The 21,227-nt window shown below is 40.8% G+C and overlaps 1 long non-coding RNA gene across 1 annotated transcript in view; it reads left to right on the top strand.

Annotated features, from left to right (window-relative positions):
- The first annotated feature begins 7,809 nt into the window (after window positions 1-7,809).
- The window catches only part of LOC135480732 (uncharacterized), a 51,560-nt gene continuing 38,142 nt past the window's right edge, over window positions 7,810-21,227 (top strand). Inside the window, exon 1 of the long non-coding RNA XR_010445957.1 lies at window positions 7,810-7,995. This is a non-coding gene — a long non-coding RNA (uncharacterized LOC135480732). The remainder of the gene's footprint in view (window positions 7,996-21,227) is intronic.

The following is a 21,227-nucleotide window of genomic DNA, read 5'->3' as shown; positions in this document are numbered from 1 at the left end:
ATACTTAAAACGCTTTCAATAATACAATGACGGTCAGATTTATAGATGGAAACAAGCTGAGCGCTAGGAACTTAAACATCAACCTTCAACAGGTTACTGAGAATTTTTCCGAAATGTGAGGCACAGACATTAAACATTGTACTGCGTACAGGACTCTGTGTCGGCTTTTGATCGTTTATTGTCATCAAAGTTCCTAGAACAATGACAAAAGGTGGAATCTACCAAGTCAGGGATTTGAACTCGCATCTCGTGTGGTAAATCACGCACTTGACAGCTGAGCCATTTCCCACTACCCTAATGTTAAATGCCTCATGTGTGGGAAAATTCATCAATTTAACGCCCCGTTGCGAGTAAGCCGCAAAATCTGGCTATTATCTAATTAAGAGGGCCAAGAATATGCTGTATATTTTGGAAAGCACAGGTATAATGCATTTCTGCGTATTGATCAGTCATGGGTTTCGCCTCCGAAAAATGTTAGTAAACCCATTAAGCCTATAACCTCAAAAATCAGTTCATCCAGTCCTTTGAAATGGACATGATTAAATGCTCGAACTATACATATTATTGTATAAGAATGCTTTTGAACTTCAGCAAGCAATAGATATTATTGGTGCAAATTTAGGACCTGTGGGCAAAGCTTGCCAGTTCAGTCTGGCCAGTTGACAGGAGTGGCTAGAAGAGAGATTTCATTCGCAGTGTGATCTCAACGAAATCGATGATAAACACCACAATTTGCTTGTTTTGCCCCAAATTCTCAATGGCTAGAATTTATTTCTTTATTCCATTGCTGTTTCCGTCGTGCTCAAGAATATTTCACTTATGTGACGTCGGCCAGCAATATGTTGGGAGGGAACTTGGCAGACCCGGGGAAAACCCTCAACCATCTGCAGATTGCTGGGAGACCTTCTAACGCAGAGCCGGAGAGGAAACCAGTATGAGCTGGAATTCAACACGCAACGACCGCATTGATGAGAGGTCCCTGGGTCATTTCGCCGCGCCGGCGTGCTAACTTCCCCGGCCAGGGTGGCCCTTCCATGACTAGAAAGATATATGTATCTCAAAATATGCCCAAAGGTATATAAATTAGACGACATGTTCATTTACAAGTTGCTGTCCATAAAGATTAAAGCAAGTATGTAAATTCATCACGGCCGTACGTCAGAAGGTCTTCCAGCAACCTGCGGATGGTCGCGGGTTTCCCTTGGGCTGTGCCCTGTTTTCTCCCACCATAATGCTGGCCGCCGTCGTATAAGTGAAATATTCTTGAGTACGGCGTAAAACACCAATCAAATGAGTAAATAAATAAATAAATGTATTCATCATACAAATGTTAAATGTCCGGAAAAACTGTTTGACGTATGTATTATTTATGGGGCCTCTGACCAATGCGGTCACTATGAGATCAAGTCTAACATATGCTGGCTTCCTCCCTGGTCGTACGTTTCTGGTCGCCGTCGTATAGGTGAAATATTGTTGAAAACGGCGTTGAACATCAATCAAATCTATAAATAAATATTATTTATGGCCTTTTCGCCATCAAATTGCTTTATGTTATACTTCATGTACCACTGGAGGTGGTCTGGGCGAATAAAGGTATTGTCTTGTCAGCATTGCGGTCAACTATGGTGGTAACAGTTCAATGGTGAGAGGCAAAAGTTGAGAGAGGTTTTTTTTGCTGTTCTACAGCATACAGATGGTTTAAGTTACCTTGTACATCTGCAGTCTGCGGATAAAACCGAGAAGAAAATGTAAGCAAATGTCATAACCATCTGTGATATATCTCTTCACGGAGAACAGATAATAGGTCGAGAGTTTCGTAAATCTGTCCTTTTTCTTTACCTTTGTTCTATTTTTTCTTGAACTACTGCTTCTAATGCTTACTAAGTGACAGATAAATGTTTCTCTTTACGTCCGAGGATGATATATAACGGAGAGCATTCCCCGGATTAGACGCACACAGCTGCTCGCCTGTATTTATCAAAGAGCCCATGGCCAGATGACAGCTCACATCTCGCTGTCGTTGCTTTGTTTTGACTTACTTTCTCGTTTCTGTGTGTGATGTGCTATAGGGGTCGTGCGATTTGGTACTGTTTAATTTAAGCATTACATGAAGAGTTGGAATAAAACCCTAAATGGTCCAGGCAAAAGGCCGGATTTCTGAACATCTGCCAGCTATCACACTGTCATCTCTGTTTTGGCCTTTATTCTAGACCAGTGACGTTCAGTATATTGCAGCTTGGTTAGGGTTGGGGTAAAGCGAACACCCTAAACCCAAAGTTGTACATCCACAACGGCTAAATTAGAAACCGTTCCACACAGTTATATCCCAGGGCGTATCCCACACGTACCCATTCGCATGTAGATAATTACCTATTTTTACAGACTACAGGAACGTCAACATTATTAACTCCAAAAGGGCGTTACGCTTCAAGCTGGGGCAACATGCTCAAGATGGGCGTCCCCCACCCCACCCTCAGCCACACGAGCAAACATTTTTCAAACGCACACCAGACTCTTGTAATATATAATAATGCCAACCTTTTTTATTCACACGAGGTCATATGTTTAGTTCATATCAGACAGTTTGAAACACATTAGGCCTATTGAAGTAGGTTATTTCCGACTTACAGGGTTCTTGGCAACACATAACAAGAAAAGAGAACTTAAATATTCGAAAAAGAACTTGTCACAAAGTTGGATCGAATGAAAGCAAGTATCCCCGTTTTAATCAATAGATCCTGGTCAGATTCGTAGTTTGGGCGCACCAACACCTTTTCACCGTTTGTACATTCTTCATGTGCCCATTTCAGACATGTTACACACTGTACCCAAATTTCCCTTGATTTTGAATTTGAGTTAGACCCCCAACAAATTAGGCCAGGCCATTTTTCCTCTTCATGGGTACTTTCTTCATCAGCATTTTTGTCTTTCTCTTCTTCACGGTACCTTTACCCTTGGGTTTTTCTTACTACAATCCTTTTTTCCTGGGCTCTTCATGGCAGCCTTCTTACCACTTTTACCCTTTGAATCTTTGGATGATTCCCTCTCTTCCAGTATTGCAGCTTTGGTGGCGACGACAAGCTTCGAATAAGGTGTTGCATTGTTGTTGAGCAGCCTGAATTAAACAAAAGCAGTCTGAGCGATTAAAAAAACCAACCCGCATTAAACAATTTATTCTATAGAGGGATTGATTGAAACAGTTGCAGTGGCCCAGTTATAGTTTATGATATAAGACTCCCTGGACGCTTTATACCATAGGCTTGCCGTTACCCACTCAATACAAATATGCTGTGATAGAGTTTGATTACCAGATACACCTTGAGTGATGGAGCTCGCTACACCTGGTAGGGGTAACTGGGCCGCTTTCGTCGCAAAACTAGAAGTTTCTTGTTCGCTGATGGTCATATTATTTTGCCGTTCTTCAGCTGGACGGGCAATCTCTGGTACTTGTGGAATGGATGCATTCTGTCTATCCGCTGTTGTCTCTTTCTGGGGTTCAGGATCATCTGTTACTGCAGCCCCGGTCAACTCCATATCTGGAAAAAGGCCATATTCCGCAACATGCATGCACCCTCCACCCCCCACCCCCCACCCCCCTCCCACCACCTACAGCCTTTTCGGTAGTTGCTGACTTAAGGTAACCTTGCCAAACATAACAGCCATTTCGAAAAACCAAGTTTGTTTTCCGAGGTTGGCAATCATCCACGAGTCAGCTGCTGCATTGTATGCTGTCTCCAAGGATTTAAAGTAGGTTCTGTCCAGAGGCTGCATCTTGTGAGTGCTGTGGGGTGGAAGTGTTAACAGATGTATGCCATGCTCACGTGCATAGGTTGCGCTTGTGATGCCCGTCTCGTCATTTTCTAGTCACGAGCGGGTGTGAATTTTTCAGTTTGAAGAAAGCCTTTATACACAAAAAACAGCTGAACTTTAGGTCTGTTGAACCCAACTGCCCTGGGCGGATTAGTTCCTTGGGGTTCTCTTATGCTTACATCTCGATGACGAGAGAGAAACCCTCAAAGCCAGTCCTTACCAGCCATTTTATTGTCATGACTACAGAGTTGTTGCAATCCGAATCTTTCAGCTATCTCTAATATCTGGTTTAGTCATCCATAAAGAGACTTTTCCATATACTGTACGTGACTGTGTTGTTCTTTGTGGAGGTTTCCTCCGAGAATAACCCGATGTCTACCAAGACGTGAAACCCCCGGAATGGCGACTAGTAGATCTCTTTGGCGTCCTATAGTACAACGGGGAACATCAAATTCTCCTCTCTATGTTGTACGTGAGTAAGTGATTGCTTGGGGGGTTTAAGGTCGTAATTAACAAATTTCAGTCATATGAAGAGTTCTTAGACTACGTGTCATGTTCCTCCTTGTTGCTGGACGGATTTTCACCGCTCTTTTATCTAGTGCTGCTTCACTGAGACGACTCACCGAAGGCAAGTAAGCCGCGCCCACCCGAGCCATTACACTGATACTTCCCAAACAACTCTGACCCCAAAACACTAAAGGAAACTACACGGCTTTTCATTCTTTCAGATGGACACTCACACTCTCATTTATCTGTCAGCGGGTGCCATGGGTGTTTAATCAACATCTTGCTCCTTAATTTGATGTCTTAATTGCATGGTGGCTTTAATTACGGAACCCTAGGTGTTGGCCATCATTGATTCGTTGTATGGTCAAGCTGTCTGGATAAAGAAGATTTCTCTTCTCATCCGAAAAACAAAGTAAAATGATTCATCTAACTCTCTCTGAAACATAATGGTGTGTGGACGTTTTGATCTTGATGTTAAATCTGTCAGACGTAGCACTTTTTGATTTAGGAGGAGAACATTCCTTATAATAAGTTTTTCATTGCACGTTTTCATTAATTCCTACAGCCTATTTATATTCTACCCTTGCACTACTTCCGGGGGAATAAATGAACACCTGTATTTCTGAAGGAGGACTCCTGTTTGTGTACAATCGAGACCTTCCAGTGCACGACTGCAGTATCGAGGTCCATCTTGTGTGAGGCAAGGATTCTTTGGTCAAGTTTTTGGATTGGTGTTCTAAGTCTGTTGTCGTCCATTGTTCTCGTCCATTAGAGAACAACTGCATCTGCATGATAATCCTTGATACATCTTTGCTTTACTGTTTACTTTCACTTGTTTTAGCGCCTTTCAGAGTAATTTTAATCAACATCCAGTATTTCAACACCAGTCATCCATTCTTAATTAACACAGTCAAGCAAAGCGATTAGTTTTGGATTGTTTTCCGTTTTAATCGTTCTGTGCAGCCCGTCAGAAAACGCTCGCCTTGCCGCAGCTGTCAAACTGCCATTGCGTTGTTGTACACAGTTAAACCATCTGTTAGAAGTTTACTCATTGGTCCACAGGAGAGACACAGCCAATCGGAAAGGGTGTATCAAAGCGACATTCATTGGAAGCCATCATGTGGTTGTATCTACTTTTCTTTCACTTTACCGTCTGGCCGAAGATTGATCACGACTAATGACGAATAAACTTCCGCTATATTTAAAGCTTACTTTTCCCTCCCTGCTATAAAAATTTAGCTGGGATTTCTTATCAAAACTCCTGACAGTCCGGCAAAGATTTGGCTGTGTTTGGTGGGGTAAAAAACCCTTCCATCTTGTGCCTGGAAATCTACGCTTTCCTGAGGGCCAAATCGTCAGGAAACTTGGAAAAAACCAACTCCAGAGTTCCTCCACGACCAATTTTTTTTCCAACCGAATGCAGAACAGCAAATCATTTCATGGGAAATTTCGATATGCTTGTTGTCATTTGTGTGGCTCTTTAACACTGAACCAAATGGCGAAGCTCTGGCTGCTCGTAAAGTTGGACACTTAAAAAGGCATAAACCCAGCCTCATTATCTGGTGATTTTAATGCCATATTACTCAGATTACTGTACTTTATCCCAATATTTTTTTACACATCATTTAACAATATAAACAGGGGTAGCTAATTCATAACCAATAAATAACCAATCTGGACACTAATCCTTTAAGTTTTATGGCGCTCTGTAAGAGCGCACTCTATTGGTTAAACCGGCCCCAGACGGTTCGTTTTAGTACATAGTTCTGGTCTAAAAAAAGAATGGAGGATAGATGAAAAGGTACTATGAAACAAAGATTATGAATTAAGGAAAATGAAGAAAGATATGCCAAAGCAATTTCCATTTTTCACAAATATTTTATAATTCTTAATGACTCCTTTGTTTTATGCATGTTTTCCTTCAATGGTCGGAAATGTTCGGAAATAATGTCATCGATGAACATATCGGGTACGCCGGGCCTGCTTAGCGCCCCAAATTCTCTCTCCCGAACAAAGTTGTTTGACAGCTATCACTGATGATTTGTCCTTCAAGTAGCCTTCTTACGGACTGACCGCTGGGCCTTTACGCAAACTATAGTTTTATGCAATTTTTTCGCCCCAAGAAGGCAGTAGCCAATTTTGCAGTAGTTTTATGTTTTACAACACATCATATACTATGTGTTAAGAGAAAATAACGATGTTTCATGCATCCTTGAAGTCTGGTATCAACTTAATTGTGATCTACAGTGGCATTTGTTTTGCCTTAAACCGACACCATTCTCCATTTCTGATTTTGTTGTTTTTGTGTACAAATTTGTATTTCTTATTCATTTGCATCATATTGAATTTCAATGCACAATACGAGAAGCATGTATTTTGCTTGCAGTTATAAACGTGAATTCAGTTCAATGCAGTATTAATAGCTACGCCTGACAATGTAATTAAGGACGTACTGCATAGAGAGAAAAACCAGAGCAGCGACGACAGTGTGATAGCTGACAAATGGCCAAACGTAACCTCAGGGTTTTATTCTGACTGCTCATGTAAATGCATACATAGTAGCATCTTGCACTTCCCGTCTAGCACTATTGCGTTGGTAAAAAAAATGCAGTGGTGTTTATTGCAATTCATTGGACGCCACTGGTCTAGAATTACTCAAAACGCTGTGTTTTCGTCACATTTAACGTACAATAAAAAGACCTTTAATACAAAAGACTGGGAGAGCAAAGTCAGAGCAGCGATGACAAAAAACACATTTGACCAGCCAGCCGTAGAGATATTATCGGATCATTGTCATCAGATATAAGTCGAAATACATCGACAGATGTGATCAGTACAACCACAAGACGATTCCTATTGAGGCTGAATCAAAAAGTCATTCTCTGTTTGCAAACGTAGCACTGGCAACATATTCTCTTAAGCTAATGTTTTTTTGTTTTTCTTATGACCGGGCTGGCAAGAGAGGAAATATTTATCGAAGGACTATAGAAATATGTGCCCCCGCAGAACGGCGTTAATAACAGTTATAGCTATCAAATTCAAGGGCGTTTAAATACACTCATACACCGGACAGTTAGGGATAAACACCCTATTCATGTAAATTGGTAAGAGGCCTGATTTCATCGCTTGGACGTGACACTTTGCTATCTAGTCACACCTTTGTCACTGCTCTGGACCTACTCTCTATGCTCTAATCTTTCATATACAGATCAGCGCGATTTGAGCAAGCAATTTCGTTTCCCAGAACGTTGGTTGTACTCCCTAATATGCAAGCTGTTTTGCTCCCTTCCTCTCCACTAATCCGTCAAGGCATATCTGGATTAAGCAGCTCTGACATTTGTAGAAATAAACCCAACAGTGAAATAATTGGATGTAGTTTAGTCGAGTCGCTCGTCATGTAAAAGATCCACCCATCAACCCCCTCCCCGCCCACTTTGCGTTACGTTGGCAGCTATACCTGCATCCGCCATTATACGGCCCGAAGACAAAAACGAGAGGTAGGTGCAAGGCGACCGGAGCTGGATATTACGCGTTCTACTGATGTCACGTGACCAGCCCACGGTTCTCTGGGTGTAGCGAGCGCAGTGTTAGCCGATGTTTATAACCGACTGGACTGCGCACCCCACAGTGTGTAGTAAGCGCATAGGCTTAGCGGACGAGAGCGGCACCACATGAAAGGTAAGTCCTTAGTTTAACCATTGACCGGGAAGCTAGAATTTCTCCACTATTAGCCGATACATTAGACTTCTTTCCAGTGCTTTTCTTTAAGAAGCCCCTGATGTTAATATTGTCACTATCTGGCAGCTGTTCTGAAGGTGCACTTCAAAAACGCTTTAAATTTGAAAGCGCGTCGGCATCTCCGCATGTGTTACTCGCGGGAACATTTAACGTCGTTGGGTAATCTGAAATATTTACAAAAGAAAGAGATACGAATGCGGATTGGAATATTTAAATTATTTATTATTGGAAGACACACGTACAGGTGTGGAATGTCCCTGGAGAACGTGAAGTTGAATGCTCTTTGTTAATAGGCAAGCGGAATTCTTCCCTTGACTTGGCGTCGATTCTCGTTGTATTCTATTTTTTACGCTAAACAGTCGAGGACGGGTGTTTAGAATAACCCTCGCCAGCGGGAAGACGTCCCGTGTCCCTTTGCTGCAGGCATAGCGCCTATGACCCTCCCGTGACCATCATTGGCTTTTACGATTTTTCTTTGATGTCAAGTAATTGCATTTTGTTCTCCCTCTGGTTTTGATAATTGATACATAATTCATTCTCTCGAAGGAATTTGTTATCGTATCTCTCCTACATGACGTCTACGAACTTGCAAGCACACTACATATCGAAAGACTTCTCTAGTTGCCCAATTTGACTGAGGTGTTTAGACATCTCCATGAAATGTAATGCGTTTGACGTGTATTGCTGTAGAAAGAATTTACGGACCAATATCAATCTTAAGGCAATTGAATTAAGGTGTCAGTCATCACCATCAGGGCCCTAAGTAAAGACATATTAGCTTTTGCTACATGGCAAACTTTTGTTCCTTAAACGTTTTGCGGATAATTCGTTTTTACATAGCCGTTCTTACTCATTACATATATAAATGTATACCCGTTTTCCTAAACTGTTTCATCGCATTATACACCATACGACAGTTCGCCTTTTCTTGTGTTCTTGATCGTACCTATCCGGAAACTTCTAGTTTGTACGTCACAGCCTTTTTCATTGTTAAACAGACTTAAACGCCAACATTTGTCGCAAACGTTACTTTTTTCGCCACCGTTTGGTGTTTTTATTTGTTCATATATGCCATTCTTTGCCTACTGTGCTATTTGAATTTTCATAAACACGTTTTTCAGTGAAAACTATTTTCGGGCAAAGGCTTTTAGCAGCTCGACGCACTGTTTCTCGCTCATTAATGACATTCATATCTTTTCTGTTTTCTTCTCTAATGGTCAAGCTTGCATGCATCAAGTTATGTATACGCATGTCACCGTTAGAAACACTGTGTACGTATGTTCACATTTCATACAGAAAAACAACCCCATCTGTCTAAAGCTGCAGCTTTTTCTCGTCTTTCCAGTTTTCTGTACCTTTCTAAACATTTACCTTTATCTCTATGTTCTCCCAAACATATCTGTTTTGTTCCATTTTTAATGTATCTTTTGAAGCCTTTCCTACATACTTCTATCTGTTATATGGCGTTCTCTTCCACATGAGACCACATGCGACCAAACATAAATCGTCACCCGGTTATCATCATTTAACCGCTTCGGTGGCCTAGCGGTTAGAGCGTCCGCCTTGAAGTTGGCAGACGTCGGGTAATATCAAAAACTTTTAAAATGGTACTTGTTGCTGCTTCGCTTGACGCTAAGCGATGAGAGGTTAGAGGACGGAAACATGGCTGGCTGACATGGTGTCAGTATAATACGACTGGGTGGGGTGTCATGTCTGGTATAATTCTTCAGTGGCGGCAGCACTTTGGCGCATGGACTCGTCCTGACACAAGAGGACACAGTATATGTTCAAACACCTAGTGACTCCTCGTCATCATATGACTGAAGCATTGTTAAGTACATTGTTAAGTAAGTTAAACCCCATGGATTCATAACATACATACACACCTGGTTACCTCTGCTTATTAAATCACCGTTATTTATTATCGTTTACGAAAAACTGTTTCTGTTTAAGTATAGACCTTATTCTTTGCTAATATCGCCACGGACATCGCCATGAATCTATGTGTAGAAACAGAGATTCGCATACCAGCCGCCAACCAATAAGGAAGTTCCAAGTCAATAATTGCAAAGCCAATTCCCAAAATGAGGTATAACACAAACCACCAAAAAACTAAGAAAGTATACTGAGTACGAAAATAGTTTTCGTGTAGATTGTAAGTTTCGCTAAATCGCATGGTCTGAATGCCGGCTTGTTTTAATTTCATTCAACTTGTCGATTTCGACAGATCAATAGACAAATCGCATCGCTTCAGCGCGGCTTATGAAACGGACTTGTTCTATTTTCAACCCTCTTATCGAGTTCGTGAAACTAAGGCTAACATCGTGAAACCAGCCCAAATTTTAATTTGAATCGGAAATTACAAATTTTTTTTTAATCATTGATTTTTTTGGAAATATGTTTTCTACTATCACAGTACTGGGTGGTTGTTAGGACGTGGCTAGATTAACGTTTTTCCTTAGCTTTCTTTAAGACTTAAACGTCTCCTTGATTTTGATCCTATTTATGTTTGACAACGACCAATAGAGCATAAAACGAGCGAACAACGTCTGTATAACTGTATATCCGTGCAGACTTAACCGAAGGAAACATTTTAAATGCAAGTGAACTTGTCCAAATCATTTCAAGCAAGTGGCGTTTAAAGTAATACTGACGCCATACACGATAACAGATGTAAGTATAAAACCTAACAAAGATTTTCTCATTAGGGATACCAGAACCTCTCTTAAATGGAAAGAAAACACTGCGACATGAAGTACATGTCTGGTGAAGGACCATTAAACAATGTGGAAGAAATTTCTTCGATTTCTTTTTATTTTCTGAAATTTATTTTTTGACTCAAAATGCTTTTGAAACTTTGGATTCTACGGTGGCCTGTTTTGATCATATCAGTGATATCATATCCTGTTATTGCCACATAACGAACATAGACTGCTATTTTCATCAGTCAGAAAGCATAGACATATAGAGCTAATGAAGGTGGATGAGCTATTTTAAGCCTGACTGAAACTCTCTGGGTCCCAGCAAACCACCGTAGAATCCTATGTTTTAAAAGCGTTTGGCGCGTTTAGAAAAAGTAAATTCCACATTTTGCTTTACGTAGCCGACAAAGATGATGGAATTTTCGTAATTATTCATTTATTATTTATTTATTTATTTATTTATTTGATTGGGGTATTAGGCTGTACTCAAGAATATTTCACTTATACGACAGCGACCAGCATAATGGTAGAAGGAAACCTGGCCGAGACTGGGGGAAACCCACGACCATCCGCAGGTTGCTGACTGACCTTCCCAAGTACGACCGGAGAGGAAGCCACCATGAGCTGGATTTGAACTCACAGCGATATGACCCTGGGTCATATTCATTTAGTTTTCTTTCCGGTTTATTGTACACCTTCCCTAAGCCCCCCCCCCCCCTCCACCCCCATGCCCCCACCCGCACCCGAGGATGTAATATATTTATAGGGTTGCAAATTAATAAGGATCTATAAGGCTGTAATCATATAACTGCACTGAATACGGGAGCGCTCACACATATTGCCTGTTTCACTTGAGCCGAAGAAAAGCAGTAGATATCATATCATATTTTTATATTGGGATGTACTCGAATCAGCTGTAATAAATTCACCGGTTGGGGTGTAGGTAGGGGGTTGGGGTGGATAGAAAGAATGAGGAATGTAGTGGGTTGGTAGGGGGGCTGGTATTAGGAACCCGTGATGTGATCCCATTTGCCATTATACAACGGCTCACATAACACGTGACATTGGTGCGTCCTTACAACGATGGGCACTCCAGGTTTTTGTCTGGATGGACTCTTAAACTTTTGTGTTATTGTAGAATTCACCATTTACTAAGCAAGTCAGTACCCAGTACTACACGTTAAGCGATTGTTTTTAGACACATAGTGCTGTAGTGCTTCTTGATGCCTACTAAGTTCCATCTTGTTGAGCTTTTACATGAAAAAAACCTAACTGACGTAAATTGACAAGAGACCGGATTTCGTCATCTGTGTTACTCTCCTTATGCAGAAGACCGTAGCCGTAAGTCTACTTAACCTCTGCTGAAAAGCCTGCACATCTCGCGTTCGGTGACGTAAACATTGCTATTTAACATAATCCTGGCCGACCAATGGAAACGACTCTATTATCTTTCGGCGATAACAGTAAATGACAGTTGTCATGTGCAGATACCTATAGCTCTATATACGACAATCATGCGATTCGATGGCCACGCCAAAGCAAAGGAAAGATAATGTGGATTTCAAAGTTTACTGTAGAATTTGTTTAGACAGCTAGTATCCACAGTGAATAATCGTCTTGTGACAGCTTAAAGGCGTGATTTGATGACGGAAAGTAAAGACTTCTAAGGCGGTCCTGGCCGCTTTCCATTTCGTCTTCCCTGACGTTGTTGTGTTACAAGGAGAGAGCTATGTCTGCATGTCATGTTCTGTGAGATTAAATAAATTAGTAAAGGCTACACGGAAAGAGAAAACCTGCAAAGGAGAGATGGGGGATATTTGTAAGGATATTAAAGAGCAATGGGAAACCTGCAAACGAGAGAGGAGGGATATTTGCAAGGATATTGAAGAGCAATGGGAAACGAACAAACAGAGAGTGGCACGAATGGCCGTCGGAAGATCATCTCCCCGCATTAAGAAGAAATTTGGAGCTATTGCCTTCACGGCGGAGAAAGAAAATGTTTCAACCAGTTCTGCTCCAGTACTACAACCTGTGATTGTACGTTAGAGGAAGTTTTATTTCCTTAAATATAATTACTTATAACCCTTCTTGACACACAAGGGCTCGGCTTCTCTGCTAATTTTCTCGCATTCGTGGTTTTCGGTCAACATCTTACTTTTGCCAGTTCTTGCTTGATGATGAATATTAATGAAGACACACCCCCACTTCAACCAATGAAAATTTCTGCGAAGGCTTTTTTCTCGTACGGAGCGTTCATTGGCTAACACTGAGTACATCCACTTGTATACGAATATGACAGGTATTTCGACAGACGGAAAACCGTTAAGGTAACGGTAGGTTAGGACGGTCTGGTTTAGAGAGACTACCTCTCTGTGTGACCACTTGACAAATATCATGATCGCTTCTTTAGTTTTTACTCTCCATATCTTTGAATCAGTACGTTTCTTCAATGCAGCCCCAGTCTTACGAAGTGTGTTGTATTGTCCGATCTCCACGCCGCCATTCCTACGGCGCCGTTATATCCCAGTGCACTCCCATAGCTCGGCCATACACACACTCCAATGCCTCGGCCATGCACACACTCCAATCCCTCGGCCATGCTCACACTCCAATGTCTCGGCCATACACACAATCCAATGCCTCGGCCATAAACACACACCGATGCCTCAGCCATACACACACTCCAACGCCTAAGCCATGCACACACTCCAATGCCTCAGGGAAACACACACTCCAATATCTCAGCCGTACACACACTTTAATGCCTCAGCCATAAACACACTCCAATGCCTCAGCCATACACACACTCCAATGCCTCAGCCATACACACACTCCGATGCCTCAGCCATAAACACATTCCGATGCCTCAGCCATACACACACTCCAATGCCTCAGCCATGCACACACTCCGATGCCTCAGCCATGCACACACTCCAATGCCTCAGGGAAACACACACTCCAATATCTCAGCCGTACACACACTTTAATGCCTCGGCCAAAAACACACACCGATGCCGCAGCCATACACACACTCCAACGCCTAAGCCATGCACACACTCCAATGCCTCAGGGAAACACACACTCCAATATCTCAGCTGTACACACACTTTAATGCCTCAGCCATAAACACACTCCAATGCCTCAGCCATGCACATACTCTGATGCCTCAGCCATACACACACTCCGATGCCTCAGCCATAAACACATTCCGATGCCTCAGCCATACACACACTCCAATGTCTCAGCAATGCACATACTCCAATGCCTCAGCCATACACACACTCCAATACCTAAGTCAAACACACACTCCAATGCCTCAGCCATACACACACTCCAATGCCTCAGCCATAAACACACTCCAATGTCTCAGCAATGCACATACTCCAATGCCTCAGCCATACACACACTCCAATACCTAAGTCAAACACACACTCCAATATCTCAGCCGTACACACACTTTAATGCCTCAGCCATAAACACATTCCGATGCCTCAGCCATACACACACTCCAATGTCTCAGCAATGCACATACTCCAATGCCTCAGCCATACACACACTCCAATACCTAAGTCAAACACACACTCCAATGCCTCAGCCATACACACACTCCAATGCCTCAGCCATGCACACACTCCATTGCCTAAGTCAAACACACACTCCAATGTCTCGGGCATACACAGACTCCAATTCCCAAGTCATACACAATCTCCAATGCCTCGCCATACATACACTCTGTTACCTCTAACTTACACAATTCTAAATTAGTGAGTCATAATAAATTGCAGTTAACACCACAACATATTTTAACCTGATTCTGCTTCATTTATGGGGCTAGGGGTAAGACGTTACTGTTTAAACATTTAGACGAACTCGTTAAAATAAAGCCTCAGTTGAGGTAAATATTGCTATTAAATTTGTTATGCTGGAAAGACCACAGTTTTTTTTCTTGCGTTCTACAGAAAACTTGTAACATTTGTATTACCACCGAACGATATCCAATATCACTTTGAAAAACTCCTGGAATGAATTAGCTTCAAATTTTCAGCGTGTCATTTCCTTTCGATGCGCTTTATCATACGGAAAAATTCTTGAGCACTTGGAATAATCAGATGTTATTTTGACTCCTATTTCCGAAGGTTCCTTTTCTTTTTCGTAAACACGCTTAGTGTTGTTTTCTGTTGGCTGTCGGTGACGTCAGTATGCCGGATGTCATACCGCGGACTTCTGCCTCTTAAGAGTTCATATTGGTGTATGAATTCAGGTTACACTATTGGATTTAACCCCTGGATGAAAATTACCATCACTGACTGCTGCTATTGCCATTCCTTCTCCAAATCCATCATCCACCTCTACTTGATATCCGCAATTTCTTGCGATACCACGGTTTGTAATAAAGAAAGACATGTGACGAACTAATAGTTATTTTAGTACATTCTATAGTTTCGCATAAATTGTATCTAAAGCAAGAGACCGTATTCAGACATATTTAAAGTTTTCCTGCACGTGTTTTAACTTGTTTTTAAACTCAGCCAGCAGTCACGTTGTATTCGAGCGTTGTATCAAGCAAGGCATTTTAGGAAATGGCAACACTGCAGTTCAAGTAATTCTAGACGAGTGACCTTTAATAAATTGCAATCAACAGCTTTGTCATTTGTATTTCAACTCTGATGAATTCATCGGGGTTGTATAAGTTGTTACTGTTAAACATTTACATGAACACTTAAAATAAAACCCTAACTGAATTATGTTCATATCCGACCTTATTTCACTTGTTACATGTGACCATATGCCAACGATCACACTTTTGGAGCTGCTATAACCTCTTTTTCATGCTGTAGTCATTTCTAGCTCAATGCGACAATTTGACAGTTTTTCACGTGTTAAATTTCAATAAACCATTACCATTTGAAATGTCCACCTTTTGCTACAGTATCGGATTCTATAAACTAGAGGCTGTAGTTCATGGAAAATGGATTCATTTATCCTCGCCAAAGAAATACGGCATGTGTTTTATGTGAAGACAACAATAAAGACTTTAACAGATAATTAAAAGTTAGTTTTGAGTCTTGAAATGACAATCCCCAAAATACCTGGCGACGATACTGTTCTTTTGTAGTTTTATATAACTTGCGTCAACCACAAATATATGACCTTGTGACTTGGTTTCAGGCTCAAACCGAAAAGATGCTCAATCCACGAAAGGCATTGTTATTTATTTTCTATGGCGCTTTGTTGAAGCTCTATTTGCTCGAGGTATCGTTACCGCAGAACAATCGACATACGGAGGCTATAAACTGTACGTTTGCTTTTTTTCACTGGTTATGCATGATCAGATAACACTGACCTTATAACATTATGTCTTGCTGCCTTTGTACATCACCTGCTCACATGTGTTTGATGTGTTTGGCTAATTCCCTGCCACGGACCCTTTAAGCTCAAGAAGAAATACTCGAATGGAAGACGTGACGTTTGCCCTCTGTCTCATTGGTATTAGATAGTGTATGAATGTACTGGCATACAAAAACGCCATTGTTGGCAATCTGATCTCCAACAGCATAACATCGAAAACAACGTTAAACGTCGGGCATCTTACGAAGAGATAGTATCTGTTTAGACCGTCCACTTAGATATCTCCACCACCTGACGTCGATTACCCTCAACAATACCTGGACGAATATTGAGCGCAGACATCCCAAGACTTTGCCCCCAGGCTGACAGCGTGGTTCTGATCTAAAATACCAAATATACCAATATGTGGATTTATTGAACGAGGGTGTCAATTACAGATGGCGTTTTGTCCCTGACTACAGTACACGCTTGGAAAGTCTAACCTGGCGTGATTTTATAATCAGAAAGGCAAGATACGATTTCACCTAAATTTGGATTTAAATCCTGCGTATTTTATAGTGCTGCTTACCAGTATCTTCGTCACAGCCTGGTGAAAGATTCAGGCTAACTTTTGGTGTATACTCAGAACAGCAATTTCTACATCACGGTATCAGAAATTTTTATTATCTTTTTTATCCTTGATAATATTTTTTACACCAAACAACTCTAAACGAAAACGAATATTTACAGGGTAATAGTGTTTGCCATTTGTTCAAATCTAGTTATGTGTGTGACAGGGGATCTAAATAACTGAACTTGAGCTTTTTTAACCTAATTCTGCTTAAGCCATAGTTGTTTGCTACTACTTATGCATTTACGTGAACAATTAGAATATATAATCCTAAATGAGGTAAACTGACAAGAGGCCGTATTTCACGGGTTAGGTGTGACCATTTTCCAGCTATCACACTGTCGTTGCTGCTCTGGTTTTTCTCTCTATGCTGTACGTCTTAATTATATTGAAATGCTCATATCATCAAAGTAGTTACACACTACGCTACATGATATGCATAATAGTGCATCATGATTAGTTGTATCTGTCTTTACAGCACAGTGCTTACTTTAAAACCTGTAATTAAAGGACGACTGATAAACATTCTAGTAGATGCTTATTTATTTGATTGTCGTTTAATATTTATTTATTTTATTTTACCCACTACTCGTACTGACCTAGAACGCCCTTTGTCCAGACAGCTGGTATACGAATGTCTTTTTTAACGCATACATCTATAATATTTTCCTGGTACCACGGCGACGAGCATTATTGTTGGAAGGAAAGCAGGCAGAGCCCTGCGGCAGATCTTCCCACTGACGAGTTGTTTAATACTATACCCACTCTTTACTATGACAGTTCATGAATTGCAGTGGAAGATGTATACAAAATGTGAAGCATGCCTTTGTAAAGCCAATGAATCGTAAACGTTTGATCATTTATCTTTCGCATGATACCGATCCATATAAATTTGTAATTTGCATGGGTGGTTTTCTCTCGGCATTTTGTCCACTCACTGTATATATACAGTGGAAGGGATCCCTTGGACAGCTAATTACTGGAATACGCGTGTCCTATTCTGCAAGAAGACATAGATAATTCCATGTAGGCGGGAAAGCTATATCCTGCGGACAATAGTCCCGTTGCCGGCTAGTGTGAAGAGTTACAAGCACACAAAAGGATTCTCGTGACTATAAGGTAAAAAGCTGATGATTTAGTTTTTGGTTTGTGTTGGTATAGTGAGGCATTGTGATAAGATTAACATCAACAACCGAACAATCCCCTTGATTCGGCAGTTCTAATGGTCCACCAATACCGGTTACGCCATAGATTTACTTGGCTGCCAAGCTCATGTCTATATCCAGTTTATAAGAGGTATTTATAGCACCTCACATCGGGTTGAGAGCCAGAAACGATTGTTTCACTTTTCAAATTTCGTAAGTTGATTTTTTTCGTCAATGTACATATGCACATTTGAATAATTCTAGAACAGTGACGCCAAATAAGATGTAAGAAGCATCACTCCATTCCTTTTTGTGCCTGTGTTTTTTTACCTAAGTATAGGTGACGTGCATTTAAGCATTTGCATGGACAGTTAAAATATAACCATAACTGAGGTAAAAGAGGTCGGATTTCACCGGTTACGAGTCTCCATTTGTCAACTATCACACTCGTAACTACACGCGTACGCGTTACACTCAAGAACTTTGTACTTCTACGCTGGCGGTCATCTTTATGACTGGAGGAAACCGGAGTGCCTGGGATAAACCACCTATATTTGGAGAGTTCCGATGTAACTTTTCCACATGTACGACCATATTGCACTGAGACTTACCAAACGACCTTGTCAGCGGTTGACCGCTTATTGTCACCAAGATCCCAATAAAAAATGATAACAGGAATATCGGGAAAATCTTTGTCCAATGCCGGGGTTGAACTCGCTTCACGATTGGCTCAGAACCTGTGGTATTAAACTCATAATTCATAATTACCTTCCAGATGAAATATATGTTCTTAAATGAAATGATATATGATACTGGTGGATTAATTGAATTGAAGCTAGACCAAAAACCGAATACAATAGCCATATTCAACGCGTGTATACACAGACTGAGTTTTTCGCTAGGTACAGAAGTGGATTTCCTGATGAGTTGCCATTCTTAGTTTTATTGGACGTGAAAGTTGCTACTATTTGAGCATTTTAATCTTTATGGTGTAGTGTTTCGTGTCAACCCCTGCCCGGAATCGACATAAAAAGACCACAGCATAGCGAATAAGACCAGAGCAGATACGACAGTGGAATTTTTGGAAAATGGATAATGTTCATTTAATCTTTCAAAAAACAAAAGCTTACAACGCTGTTGGAACTATGGCAGAATGGCCTAAACAGAAAGCAAGGTACACATTTTGTTATCAACAAGTTACATTCTAGCATGGTACGTGATTTGAATGCTGATTTCACTCAGTGGCCTAGAGCATTCCTTGCGTCTTTCCCACACCAATGATAACTCTTGACTGTTTCTCTTTGCATGATTCGGCCCCATTACAAATCTGGAAAACTTCTTCAAATGAAATATTCATGAGAACAAGGTAAACCCCAAACCAGTGAGTTAAAACCACAAGCACTTTAAGTTTGTGGAATGGAGTAGTTCGTTTACACCTTTCTTTCCTATACGACAAAATTCTGTGAAGGTCAAAAATACAAACATTTGCAACAACCTTCTCAGAGAGTCGGTTAAACCCAAAATAGCCCCTAGCTCTGGGTTATGAATAAATGGACACGGCTATGAAAAGCGGGCTTTATATGGGTTCCAAAATGAGGGAATTCTGGAATAAACGTATTGAATGGGGAATCCTTAACATAATTACATTTATTTGAAGCGACCAGCGTAGCATGGATTGGCTTAGCCAATACATGACGCCACTGACCACCAGCAAACCTCATTTCCAGTAGAAAAAGGGTCTAGTTAACCAACATGCAACATTAAGGTAACATTGCAATGGTAATACAAAAGACTACAGCAAAGAGAGTAAAACTAGAACAGCGAGGGTAGTGTGTAGTTGGCAAATGGTCACACGCTACCGGTGAAATCTGGCATCATGTCATGGCGTAAGCAGAATTGGGTAAAAAAAAATGCTTTGGTGTTAATTGCAATTTATTAGGCGTCACTGGAATTACTCAGTATGCTGTGTTAAGTATCATTAACAAACAAGAGCTTAGCCTTTTCGTGGAATCTGTTACTGTAATTTTTAACGATAATATAATTTGTTTACGCGAAGATTTGTTAACAGCACAGACCACGTGCGTTTATTGTACCTGAATTTTATTCCATTCCATCTTTCGGAGAACGATAGCATTATTTGGCCTAGGTGTTCAGCATTATTAGAAGTGGAGGAGTGAACTAGCTCTGTGTAGGGATCTTGGAACCCTGGTTGGCTTAGCCGCTTCAGGTGTTGGTCTCTTCACGTTGACCTCGTCACGCCCTTGTTAAAGAGGCCATAGGCTCGAGACCAATTTTGGCTGGTTCAACTCTGGCTTGAATGGCTTTACTTTTAAAACACAAATGTGAAAATCTAAATATTTTAAGTGGTGAAATGATACAACACATTAAATACTGAAACATTAGACTCTAAATGTAATACCTCTAAACGTTACACCGGGTAATAATGATGTTAAACAAGGAATGTGAGCGTCATGTCCGACATTCGTAGCTCATTCGTAGTCCGTAAAGGACCTTCCACGTCGATAATCGCAAGATCCACTTCCAAAACAACGTTTAACATTAGGTCCCAAAGGAATACCGTGTGAAGCAAGACCTAATTGTATTAAGCAGCTAAGACGTTTAATATTACCGTATTTTCTTGGCATTTTGAAAATGTTGAATTACAGGTCTATAGTAAAAAGCTAATGTAACATTGTGAATACTTTTCCTTCCCCTACAACTAACAAAATATTGGATTTAACATTATTAAAGTGATGTATTGCATTTAAGTTTAAGACTGCATCACAAAGTATTTAAAATAAGAAGAGTAAAGTATATTCGTTGGTTCCGGATTAAGCATGTACCCCCCCCCCCCCCCCCCCACCCACCCAACACACAAAGTTTTCGCCAATAAATATGCATCAAAGTGGCCAACTTTAGTTTTAAGACTCTTATGTTGTGGCACTAAGAGCCCACAGTCTCGAGGCGTAATTCCGAACCAGATTGTTGCAAGATTGGCAATTTACTGCTTGGAGCTTAGACTTTCATTTCCTTCCACATGTACAATATTATTTTGGTTTTGGAAGAATGCCTAATCTCACGAAACAATCGAAACATTTGTAAAGGAAAGACTCATTTCTTTTTGGACACATTTTTGCCGTAATGAAAAAGCTGTCTTTCATTCTCTGCAAAAAATGGATTTAATTCCTCGTCTTTGCTCTTTCACTAATCCCATTCTTACAAGAGTTACTGGTGACAATTACCAAAGGTCTTAGGGAGATTACCACGTGGTTGTTTGTTGTTTAGATTCAGTTGGAAGTGGATGAACAACCAAAAATATCTGTATCGAGAAGAGTTCTTAGTGACCGCAACTCTGTATGACAGACA

This window comes from Liolophura sinensis, chromosome 13 (genome assembly GCF_032854445.1).
Source record: "Liolophura sinensis isolate JHLJ2023 chromosome 13, CUHK_Ljap_v2, whole genome shotgun sequence".
NCBI lineage: Eukaryota > Metazoa > Mollusca > Polyplacophora > Chitonida > Chitonidae > Liolophura > Liolophura sinensis.
Note: the sequence above shows the minus strand (reverse complement) of the source record. Positions and strands in the feature narration are given on the sequence as shown.